The 13,508-nt window shown below is 40.4% G+C and overlaps 1 protein-coding gene and 1 pseudogene across 1 annotated transcript in view; one reads left to right on the forward strand and one right to left on the reverse strand.

The window, feature by feature from the left end:
* LOC128735136 (kin of IRRE-like protein 1) overlaps positions 1-13,508 on the reverse strand; it is a 305,500-nt gene that overhangs the window by 146,929 nt on the left and 145,063 nt on the right. The window lies entirely within an intron of this gene.
* LOC128739029 (U6 spliceosomal RNA) lies at positions 9,491-9,585 on the forward strand (annotated as a pseudogene).

Here is a 13,508-nt window from a genome sequence, read left to right on the forward strand (position 1 = left end):
TCTCCGCATGTTAGTGGCTAGGCACAGACCCCCATATATACAGGTGGGACTCGCACTCACGCTTTTTCGGTTGCCGACCAAATGTTTTACTAATTAACTATCGTTGCACCCTTATATTAGGTAGTCTATTTTGTTTCATTCTCCCAATTTTATCATTCCATACACATACAAAAACAACAAATACGCCTCGGCATGCCGTCGTCGTCTTTGTGAGCTATTTTTAAATTTTCGCGCATATTCATATTCATTATTGAAATTAAAGTTTCGTCAAAATGTTTAATTTAATTATTCCCTTCTATTATTACTCCTTCTCATAAATTCAGCGCTATGAATAATAAATCGTTTTTTCTCATTTTTGTGAAGTAAGTTGGATGCCATAATAACACCCATTGTTGTCAGTTGACCCTTCAAGATATTTAGCGACTCTTGCCCGACTCGGTCGCTTAGACAGCAGCATGATCAACAAAGTAGGTCTCCTGTGGATGCAGTCGCATCACGTCATCATCATCTGTGCTACGCTGCGTTGCTGACGGGTTGGGTAATATGTACCTACCTACTATTTCCGCAAACAATTTCAGCAGCTCCGATCACTCGATCGACCCGTCCGGGTGATCTCACCGGGTCATGTCCAACCGGTAACCCGTACGCTGCCGACGCTACCGGCATAAATGAATCCTTAATTAAGGAAATGACACCGCCGCCCGACCGTCGAAAAGAAAGTCATTCGTCCGGTTCGGTTGTGCTGCGGGTCTCATTATAAATTTTATGAATGAACGTAGGGCCTATGTAGGTAGGTAGGTACGTGCGTAATTGTACGCTGTACCTATAGGCTTTTTTTTTGGTTTTGCAAACTAGTTGTCCTTTCGATGGGATGGACACCGACGATCGACGACCACGTTGATTACGTGATACGAAATTGTAAGTTTTCGGCTGTGCCCGGGGAAAGGGCACAGATAATTTTAACGTTCCCTCCAAAAAGGCTACGCTTATTTATGGTCGATTATTGATGACCAAATGAGGTACAAGTAGTGGATAATTTCATTTAAAAAAGTTACAGTTAAGTTCAAACCGGTTTCTAGATTTTTGATTGAAAGCGGTTTTCTGTCCTTTATTTTTAGTTAAGTTTGATTCAGTTCGAGTTTCAGTTTCATTTCATGTCTCGCCCGATTTTAGATCTGCTGTAAATTACGCGACGATCGCCCTCGTGTTGTTTTAAATAGGTCACATTCCACCGAGAACCACAATAATTCCGTTCATTCGGAATGGAACAATCCATCCTCAGTTTCCAAACAAATGACTGACAAGTCGCACGATCCCGGCGCAGTAAGCGTCGTCGAGCATGCGAAGTTGCAACTTAATCTACTCGCCCGTCGCGTTGCGTTCCTCGAAATCCCTAACGAAACGAAAACCAGAACTCAATTTACGAAATCACCCATATCTATCGCACACCGCCGAAATCAGAAAAATCCATTAAAGAAATAATAACTTTCTTGTCGCCCATCCGTTCTCGTCGCTGGCTGCGTTGTCGCCGCCGCCGCCGTTCGGTTACTGTCGTCTGGCCGTCCGTCCTAAAGTTTTGGTAGTTCAGTTCCCTCAGTAGCAGCAGCAGCAGCAGCAGCAGCACAGCTCGGTTTGAAGTGCTTCTTCCAGTTCAGGGAATGCTCCCTAATGACTTGACAGAGTCCCTCATTCGCGCTGCTGCCCGTCACCGTTCGCCTTCGATGCACCAACGATTAACCGATGACTCTGCAGTTGCAACGCAGCTAGTCGTCGGTGGCGTCACAGGGGACTCCCGTCGGGTCGAGTGTTGCCAATGCATTAAAAATTTGACGAACAAGTCCCCGTGGCTGTACCCGTTGTATTTCAAACGAGCTGCTTGGTGAAATCAAATTAGAACAGGTACAGAAAAAAACGAGCGAACGAACGAACCCAACAGGTTCTTTCTTCGCCGCAGGCTCAAGCAGCCAGCAGACGGCGATGTTGTGTAAAACCTCTAATTAAGTTCGCGCAGGCCTGGATTCCGGTGTCCGCCGTCGTTGTCCAGAGCAGGTTTTTTTCCCCTGAACCTGGCACCGACCGGGATGCTCTTCACCAATTGGAGCTGTTTTCCGCGCGGCGGGAGGGCACTTCAGGCTGCGAGGCTTGTGGGGTAGTCTGTTTTTTTTTGCTGTCCAACTTTTGCAAAGCTTCGTTCAGTTCTGATAAATAAACCTGCATAATCGCGCGGCTAGCGGCAGCAGCATAGCGACGACAGCCCGCGAAAAAAAACTCCTGACTTTCAGTTGATACCGTTGTGTCCCGTTGCGATTACAGCTAGAGAGGCGGCGTGCCTCGTTTGCTGGGGAGGTTTAGCTTTTTTTTGTTGCAACGTAAATAAGATTGCCGGAGGAATGCAATTGATGTGTTGGGGAATCGCTGCGGCTCGCTGCTTGCAGACGGCGGAGTCTGAGGCAGATCTGTGTTGTGATCTGCCATAGAGGCCACTAGCCTGGATCACATTTGATGGTTTTGAATTTCGATTTTTATTAGCTCAAATTTTCTCAAACCAGACCCGACGACGGTTCACGTTGCAACTAACAACGACAATTAACGGTTACTTTTACGACCAAATTTTGACTTGAAATTAATGAAGACTCAGTAGACAGTAGAAGTTGTCAACTGAATCAGTAAAAGGAATAACAGTTTCCGCTCATCATACTCTTTATTTATAAATTTATAAACCTTGACATAAAAAACCGAAAGATAAACCTACTCTTGGCCAAGAGAAAAAAAAAACGATGCAAAACGTTTTCCCACATGATTAATTTCCTCTTCCTGCGTTCGTTCATCGTCGTCGGCAAAGGCAACTGAAGCGATTTTCGCATAAAAACGCTCGAACCTCGAAGCTACCAACAACCTGGCGGCGCCGGTGGCCCAAGCCCAACGTACTGAATTATTAAAAATCGGCAATTAATTTATATCCCCTCGATATGGTTCAACGCTCAGGTTAGTGTATCCACCGTTGTTGTTGCTGTTGCTGTTGCCTCCCCCAACCTCGTATACATAAACAAGTAGCGATGAGTTCGGCCTGGAGGGCCACATAATTTCCCACAATAAAATTAAGCAACCGGTCACTACGGCCGCGAACCGTCCACCGTCTGATGACTGCAGTCAACCAAGCGCGTTAGGAGCGTTTTTTCCCAGTCCTGCTGACTGGTGCTTCGCACTTTTGATGATTGAGGTAGAGGTTCAGGTTTGAAAATAAAAACCTGGCCTCGCGAACGACACCGTCACCGTCGCTTGCGTTGGTTGTCGCGTTGCAACCCTGGGAAGCTCTACGATTTTCGGGACGAAATTTGTTTTGCCAAAAATATAACCCTTTCGCCGTAAATCATCGCACCGGTCATCGTCGTCGACGTACGAACGATACGGTGCGCGTAGATTCCCCGCCGGCCGGTTGGAGGTGGAAATTTATTGGATTCGTTTATACTTTCCCATTAAGGCTTTCATTGCGAACCGTCGTCGTCCGTTTGTGTGTACGCTTGGGAGTCGTTCCAGTGCGGTGCGGGGTGGGTGGTTGACCAGGACCAGGGGTTTAGAGGTGCGCGGATGAGGTCGAAGAGGTGGTAGTAAATTTTATTGTTCTATTGTACCCGACATTTAATGGGTTCAAGAAAGAGGGTTGATTGTGTTGCCGGATAGCTAGTTTTGTTTCGATTGACCAACCTCAAGCCGGCCGGTTCGGCATTACAATTCTTGCGCTTTTTGTTGGGTAATTCAAGTGATACAAGTTAACGACGGGAAATTAAATGAACGCAAAAAAATAAGAACGATTAAAACAATTTTCATGAAAATGTTCCATACTTTTAGCACGTTCAGTTGCATCAACTTACTTGTAACTAAAATTAGCCATATACCAGTCACCGCAACTGTTTTGTAATCACTGACTGAAAAACAGAAGGTTGAGCACCGACCTTCCGAACTTGTGTGATAGCGAATCTATTTTGATGTAGGACTACGTTTTACTGGAAGGTTATTCTAAAAAATCTAACTTGCAAAATGGTCACGTTTTGAAAACCCTAACAACAGAAAGCTTTCCTGATCGATTTTCAATATTTTTACACCAATCGACCGAAAATACACCACCTTCGGCTATGGCAAGCCCATGCAGAAGTTTGTTCAATTGTTTGTCGTTACGGATAGCCAGCTGCAAATGACATAGGATTATTTTAGTCTTCTTGTTATCACGAGTGGCATAATCTGCTAGTTCCAAAAGCTTTATTACTACCTTCCCAAGCAACAATGTGAGTTTTGTACTCTTATGACGGTTTTCATTACTAATTTTGGTCTTAAAAGCCATCATAAGAGTGTAATATAACCCAAATTATTACTTGGGTTGGCATCTCACTAACGAATGTGCTCAGCGTAATTTCCGTTTCGCGGTGACCTATCGAAAACTGGAGCACAGCACGATTTGTGATTTGTACCATCGAGCCCTAAGACGAGACGTGTCAACACGTAGCAGTGTTTTAGACCTTTTTAGACCAGCCGCAGATTGGCCGAATTGGACTACTTTGCACGCATGTAAAAACACAAAAAGAACACTCAGCAGTGTTGTCAAGAACAACATTTTGATAACTTTTGGTAAAACTGATAGGCAACAAGGGAAAAGCATCGGAAGTTTGCTGAAAAGAAGACAGAAAAGCCAGTTGTCACGTTTCGTCTCAGATCGAACCAACTGGGATGGCGTACTTTCTTCTTCTTCTTCTTCTTCTTCTTCTTCTTCTTCTTCTTCTTCTTCTTCTTCTTTAACTAACACTTTCCATTACTTTTCGGTGACATTCCGATGATTGTACTGTACTAGTACTGTACTTGTCTATTTAGCGTCCGTGATAGAGTATGAGAATTGTTTGATCTGGCAGGTTATGCTGCTCAACAAGAAGACCAAAATCATCAAACCAATATCTGAAGTTGGGTATAAAATACCAAATCTTTGGTGTACGCATCTCATTCGATCGGTAGCGTTGAACAGTATTACATATCTGGGCGGTTTCACTTTAGAATAATCAAGCTTCAAGGCAATGATCCGGCTTAGAGTTATTAAATAATCGACCCTTTTCAGAGCCAATAGAATAATTGAAGCTACAATTAGATTTTCTTACCACAAGTTTAACATTACACAAGTACAAATTTCCTAAATGCCCGTGCTCTGTATACCAGTTTTATCCGTTTCTTAGAGTTTGCAGTTCTCCTAAGGGTTTTATCAGGCCACAATCACACTTCTTCTGGTGATTGGCGACGATAGTGCATTTTGAAAATTTTTGTGTGGCTTGTGGCACAAGTCGACTTTAGGTAATTGGCTTGAAACGAATGTTAACTGGTTTAAGGATCTTACTCAAAAATTAAAATATTTGCCATTGGACTCACAACTCATGGTTGAATGGAAAAAATAAATAAATAAATCTGGGTTATCATTTACCACTGGTTCACTTTCGTCAATTCCCTAACAAATAGTTGATATATAGCACCATTTATTGTGACAAGTTGATTCGAAATATTATTGCCTTTCTACTAACATACGAACAACGAGCTATAATGATGACAGTTAAAATATCATCAATTAGCTAACGTCCTCTGCACATTCAATAATAGTTCTTTTTGACACTCTGTTTATCAGTTATTTCACACTTGACAGCAATACAATCGAGAGTATGGAAACAATTGCATGCATCTAATTGGAAAGCAACAGGCATTTCACTAATACAGATCAGACAGTCGCTAATTCTTCCTCACTTTGAAAATTGCTGCATCTCGTCACATGCATAAATATTTCATCAATGCCTTTTTCATATAAGTTGTCATCAGTTTTGAATAAATTCTGTGTGCAGTATGTGGTTACCAGCGGGCGAAAGATAGGGTTGGTCGCTCATTTTTTTAAAGCTGTTCACTTTCAGCACATCAAATTGGGCTAAGTTTATCGTAGTCCTAAAAAAACTTGTTGGTATGAGGGGACTTATTAGTTTTTCAGGCGCACTTCCCTAACACAGACTTCGAATTGGTCTAGGTTAATAGCGGTCCTAAAAGAAATTTGTTAGCACGCAAGGACTTTATCATTTTTTCTGGCATACTTCCCAAGCACAGATATCAAATTAGTGTAAGTCTGAACGTAGAAAAGAATCTTCGACCTGTTGGGATGAGGAATGAGGTTTTGTCACTTTTTTTTCTAAAAATAAAGTGCAGGTATACCTCAATAATACGTACCCTCGTTAGTGCGTATCCTCGATAGTACGTACCCTCCATAAAACGTACATTTTACCTCGATAGTACGTACATTTTCCAGCAACACTTTATTTGTTTCATTCCAAGCTTACCAAGAGACAAAATCATTAATTTAAAAAAATTAAAAATTAACTGCTATATTAAATCAATACCACTAAAATATATATCAATTCAATAGTGTAAGTAAATTTGCAAATTTCTTCAAATATTAAGCATAATATAACAATGCTTCAAGCCCTAAAATTGTGATTCGATAGTACGTACATTTCGGTAATACATACGCTAAACGAAGCGAAGGTGTACGTACTATCGAGGTATACCTGTAATCGAAATCACAGCAATCAGAGGATGTCGTCTCTGCCTACGAAGCAAGGCGATCACGTAGGAAACGTACGGAGATATTTGACCTTGAAACTGTTTGTTAATTTTCACTCCTTCGAGGTGGAAAAGGCAAATTATATTAGAAACCACATATTTGCTAAATCTACTATGAGTCGATCGGTATCAAAAACCATTCAAATCCAGGAAGAGCTTTTACCGTTCAAAATATTACATATTTTCGTGACGGGAACTTGAATATTGAATATATTATGGAATGACACCCTTCGGTAAGACGTAGTCCTACGTCAAAACGAAATACGTTTTCAATACATAAATGTTAATACTTGGTGAAAACCGCATCTATAATTACACCTTATTTTCTATCGCTTCTCCGTATTACAGTAATGTTCCGATATGGTCAGCCCCATGTTGAATTTGGGACTGACAAAATGATTTTGATTAATCCCCCTAAAAGTGCGATGAAACATTTATTTTTCTTCAGTTTCAATATATTTGTTGTGTTCGGCAAAGTTTTACAGCATATTACTAGAAATTTTGCTGAAGACAGTAACCTTCTATCTCTTCATCAAAGATAGAAAATCGTATTTCTCATAAATGAAACATTGTCATATGATTCATTGTAGTTGTTGTATGACTTTTTCCTGTTTTACAAAGTTGTACAAATAGTAAAAATACACAACATTGCTGAATACAGTATACCTCTATCTTTGCTTGTTTAGGAACTATAGAACTTTTACTTTAAAAATGTCCTAATTTTGACCCCGAATTACTCGCAAGAAGGCATCATTTTATTCAAAAACTCTCCCCAGAGAATCAGAACAGTTTCAAGCAGGCTGAAGAGTTTTATAAAACATGTTTAAAAGCACAAAAGTTAAACAAAATTTATAGGCTGACAAAATCGGAATAAAAAGTTGATAAAATCAGGGGTAGACAAAATTGGGAGCTGTCAAAATCGGAACATTACTGTATTCCAATTACAACTGTAATACGGCGAATGTATGTATGTATGTATGTATCATCTCTAAATGACATTTTGTGTGACTAGTCATCGCACGTAAGAAAATGTTTGCTTATATTTCGATGCTTAGAAGAGAGAGGCACTGTCGATACATAGACAGCACGAAGCCACCGAGACCAATGTAGTCCTATGTTAACCATGCGGTCATGTGGTCATGTCTTGTACTCAACCGCACTGTTTTTTGTTTGTTGATTTTATAGATAAGGTGGGGCACGAAAAAAGCAAAACATTGGGCTTAAACGTCTTTCTAATACTGGACCCTTCTTTATCGACAGACTTCGCAGCCGGCTGATAGAGTACAGGATAATTACGGTGCCAGTGCAACAATCCTACTGACTCTATAGTAAGCATGCGTCTAGCTAAGATTCGAACATAAGATGATTGGCTTGTTGGACCAGCATCGACACTGAAGGAAGTTCGAAAATGGACTGGAACTTGAACTAGGATTCAAAACAGAACTTTAAATTTTACGTGAAATTCGACCTGAAATTGTAATTAAATTGGACATACAAGTGGATTTAAAATCCGATTTCAATACTGAATTTCATTGAGCTTCAGATTGGACAAAAAATTGGTTAAATTAGGCATGAAATTGTATTCGAAATCGAACTTCAAGCTCTACTTCAAATTGTATTGGAAGTTGGACTTGACATTGTGTAATCTCACACTAACGCAGCCAATTCTTGAAAGCATCCTGGATAATGACGATGACTTGAATCAAGCATTTTTCTTGTCGGCCAGGCTAGGCCAACCACGTTGGATGTACCGCAGAGAGAATTCCAAGGAATCACGTGGAACCAGAAATGATACCTAATTCCGATAAACACCTTGCATCAAGGCGAAGCAAGAAAGCGTGGACCTCCCGTACAAAACGCTTTCCATATACAGAAGAAATTGTATTTGAAATTGAATAATTTGGACATGAATTTTTACTTCAAACTGGACTGAAAATTAAATGTGAAATTTTACTGGAGAGTCGCTCTAAAATTGGGCTTGAAACTGGATTAGAATTTGCACTTGAAATAGGATTTAAATTGTACTTGAAACTAGACTCAAAATTAGCTCAAAATGGGATTTAAATTAAACTTGACCTTAGATTAGAATTTGGATTTGAAATTGAATTCGGTTGTGATTTGATGTTTTAATTGGAATCGGTCTTAAAATTGGACCTTAAATTGAATTTGAAATTGGCATTGAATTTGAACTTCAAATTGATACTAGGTTTGAAATAAGGTATGAAATAAAATTTTAAATATATGATACAGTAACGTTCCGATTTTGTCAGCCTCATGTTGAACTTTGAGCTGACAAAATGGGGAAACTGATAAAATCTGAAAAAAAATTGATCGGGACAAATCGGGAAACACATTGATAGTTCTGCAAGATATTACAGCATATTATTACAAGAAATTTTGCTGAAAACAGTAACTTTCTATCTCTTCAGCAAAGATAGAAAAATCGTATTTCTCATAAATGAAAAACCGTTCAAATCAGTTTTTATATTTTAGCTGTTTTTGTAGTTGTTGTATGACTTTTTCCTGTTTTACAAAGTTGTACAAATAGTAAAAATACACAACATTGCTAAATATAGTATAGCTCTATCTTTGCTTGCTTAGGAACTATAGAAATTTTACTATAAAAATACCCTAAATTTGACTCCGAATAACACGCAAGAAGACATCATTTTATTCAAAAACTCTCCCCAGAGAATCAGAATAGTTTCAAGCAAGCTGAAAAGTTTTATAAATCATGTTTAAAAGCACAAAAGTTAAGCAAAATTTATAGGCTGACAAAATCGGGATAAAAAGCTGATGAAATCGGGGGTAGACAAAATCGGAAGCTGAGAAGATCGGAACATTACTGTATTGGACCGTCCTAGTTTCGGCTGGACATATACTAAAATTGGAACAATACAGAGAAGATTAGCATGATACTGGACCAGAAATAAAACTTGAAAGTAAACTTTAAGGTGGAATTAAATTGGATTATAGGCTTTTAATCGGAGTGGAAATGGAACGCAAAATTTTACTCGAAATCGAAAGTAATTTAGACTTGACATCGATCGACACACTGAAAAATACAGACAACCAAACACGACATTCACAGTTTCACTTTTCACTGATGTTCTTACGCTGTTTTAACCGTCATGGGAAGTTAAATGTATTGGTCGGTGACATAAATTTCAAGACATCTGATACTTTTTCTTACGACCGGTCAAGCGACATGTTACTGCAATACACTCACCAAACAAAAATGTCATGAGGGTGATGACATTTTTTGTGCTCTGTGTTGTTTACATTTTTGTGTGGTACAGGCTCTATTCCACCACATGCATAACAGAGTATAATTATTCATCCTGGCACCACTAGTTCCTGATGCGGGTTCATTGCCCTTCGACGGTTCCACCAAGTGACAATTCCAGGGGTATGAAATTGTCAAAATTTTGTGGGCTAAACATCCATGAATAGCGACAATTTGAAACCAACCAGCATATTGAAAATAACAGATAATATTAGTTAAATTATAACTGAAAGGCTGTGTTTTACTGCTTTCTAATTAGTTACAGTTGTTTTAAAATGAATCAACCATTAACCCATTATGACCCAGCGTATGATATATCATACCTCGTATTCAAAACCTGTTTACTGCTGAATTTCAATAGTTAGTATTGTTAATAGTATTGTTAATGTAGTGATACAAGAGAGATAAGACATCATTCTGATGTGTGTGTGATATAATTTGTCAGTTTTTGTCATTTCATCTGTATTTTCAACAATGCAAAGTTGTGACATATGGCGGAAAAAAAGTTGAAAAAATGGCGAAAAAATTTTTGTTTCCAAAACGCATGAAAAAGACTACATTTAGTGACGAAACATTACCTGACATGTAAATTAGTATTTATATGTAAAGTCTATCACAAAATTCGATAAGAAATCTGTAAAAAACTTTGTTATTTGTTTGTTTGAAACTGAGCCTATAAAATATTTAACCTGCGATATTTTGGCCTTGAAGGCATTCCAAATGACGATTTTGCGTTTCCCGACACATTCGAGCCATAATATAATAGATTACAGAGTTTCACTTCATTTGGTCCAAATTTAGGTATACCCGGGTCATAATGGGTTAAGTAAGAACCAGAACTAAAAGTACTAAAAACAGTGAGTTGAACATGAACAATGTATGTAGTTTGACAGCCACACCATCCCCCTGGGCAATTCCGAGACTCGGGACTCAAATTTTTCGACAAAAGTCGTTTTTCCAAAGGTTGCGTACATAAAGAATAATAAGTTAAGTTGTTGTTATGTTAAGTTGTATAAGTTGTTTGCCATAAATTTCTGTGGATGGCTGAATAAAGTAAGCGGAAACGTTAACAAGACTAAGTTAATTTAATAAATTACCAAAAAGAGTCAATTTAAATCTGATAAGATTAAGAAGGCTCCTTCTCCACTTTCGGCTGAAGCGGATGTGGTCAATTTCGTTTTCTGTTCGGCCGTCGCGGGAAATCCACGTGACTTTATGTGCTGGTCTATGGGTGATCCTCCAATAATTATGTTGATATTACCATACTGTTCAGCTGGTTGTAGATATTTTATCGAAACTATGTTACAGAGAGTTTTACCTGGTACTGACATTATTATCAATTCTTAACATTCATCGAAAAAACTATCTTCAAGCTGTGGTCTTACGGTACTATAATCAACCTCTAAGGGTATAGTGAAACGTATTAGACCTCATTTCTGGTTCGGTCATTGTATTTCGATGTGAATTTTTACAAACATCAAACCTAACCTAACCTTCTGGTTTTACACACTGATCCAAATTATGCAGCGATAACAATCGGTGCGGCTTAGATCATTTCCTCCGCCTCATCTCTCTTTTAGGTCTACAAAAAAATCAACAACTATTCACCTGTGGTGTCAGGCCAAAATCGGCCTATCCAAAGCACTCGAAATTATAGAGTCATTTGTGTTATCTACCGCCGCACCCCATTGCCATTAGGTAGGTACATCGTAGTTCCAAGCGGCCACCGATTGTCGTCGCAGCTCGCGGGGCGCGTTCGTTGTGAAGCAGGAAATTCAGGTTATTCTTCCTACGCGCGTTTGTTGGCAACCTGCGCGCGGAGCGCTGTAACTCTTTCAGCAAATACTGGATCCAACAAAAAGCAAAAAATAAAATATCATAACCGTGATTTCCCTCCTAACCGGCCAAGTCAACACCTTGACTCTCGTTAGTGCCGCGCTAAAAATGGTTCGCTCTTCGAGGTCAAACTTTTTGTGCAATCAAGCTCTCTTTTCGGCGCGTCGGCATTTTCGGGCATTTCGGGCCAGCGCGGTCATCACAGGTACCTACCCCGGAGTGGGTTTTTACGAGTGTACTTGGGCCAACCGAACGAAGCCTGGGCCTGAACCTGAGCCTGGGTTGGCTGTGGCGAGTACCATTAAAAACTTTTCTGAATTATCTTCTTTTTATTAACGACCTGCAGATCACAATCGGGCGGTAAATTAAAATTAAACAGCCAGACTCACTCGCTGGCCGGCCTGCACGGTAGGGTGCCGGGACAGGCGAGACGAAGAAAGAGGAAACCCCTCCGTCAGACTAGATAATATGCAAATGATGAACCGTGAGACGATGGGAATAATTTCACCAAACCTCTGCTGGGGTCTCCTTGCTTCGCTTCGGCAAATAAACAAGTGATGGGTCCGTGATTATGACTAACCAAAACTAGCATAAGGGATGATATTTTTAACTTAAATACATGTGCTAGAGAGAATTTTTGACACTTCCCAACGCCGTTTTTTCTACTTTATCCCGGGAAGGCAACACCGATCAATTAGAACAAATTTTGAGAAACCTTACAACCTATCATTTCGTTCGTTTTTTTTTATTTTATTTTTCTGCTTCGCACAAAACGAGACCCGATCGAAAGCCACAACAACCCAACCAACGGAAGACACGAAAGTTAATACACTTTTCGAAGTAAAAAACATTAAAATACACACATTCAGACCACTTCTTGCGCTGCCAACGCAGATCAAAACAGGTTTCTTAAGCTAATTCTCGTCCTCACCCGCTCGATCCCTGGTTCTCCCTCTCTATGGTTCGCTTATACTTTTTATCGTTCCTTCTTCGGTGTTATCTTCGTCATCGCACCGTCATCGAAGCAGCCCACAGGAAAAACGGTTTCCCCTCCCCCTGGCTACAACCGGCAACCAGCAGCACTGGATGTTGTTGCCATTCATGACCAACCAACAACCGCCAACTCGTTGACCCGCACTTTTTATTGATACATCGTCGTTTCTTCTTTAGCTTCTTTTTAATAATCAATCAGCAAGCACCCTCCATCCCGCCCCCTATGCTAACCCCTACTAACCATCAGGTGTCGCCAACACTCGTCGTGCAACAAAAGAGCGGAAAACCGGTCGCAATTAAGCTCGCGAGTTTTACTCTCAGCCCTCGTGTTCGTGTGGCTTCGCCAACCCGGGTTCGGTACGACGCGACGCACCATTCGGCAGCGATCGTCCATGTTCGGGTCGTGCGAGAGTCGCGCGAACGGCATGCGAACGCGCTTGTCGCGAAGTCAGCCGCGCCGCGGCCGCGCACAGATCAACGGCAGGCAGAAGCGAAATTATTTACCGATCGTCTTGCGCCGCGGCTCCGGCTTCCTTTGCTTTGGTCCTCTCCTCAGACGAGACGCAGATCAGTTAGTTTGTTATTATGCTGGCTTTTTTATGATTCTTTCGATTCCGCTTCACATTCTGTTGCTGCTTGCTTCTCCTAGCCTCCGGCCACCGATCGACCGAGACTCTTGATGCACAGCAAAGTTTCGTTATTTTATAGTGCTGTAAAAAAATCAAGTTCTATTCAGGTTGGGACTAGTATTTAAAAAAAA

The sequence above is a fragment of the Sabethes cyaneus genome, chromosome 2, assembly GCF_943734655.1.
Source record: "Sabethes cyaneus chromosome 2, idSabCyanKW18_F2, whole genome shotgun sequence".
Taxonomy (NCBI): Eukaryota; Metazoa; Arthropoda; class Insecta; order Diptera; family Culicidae; genus Sabethes; species Sabethes cyaneus.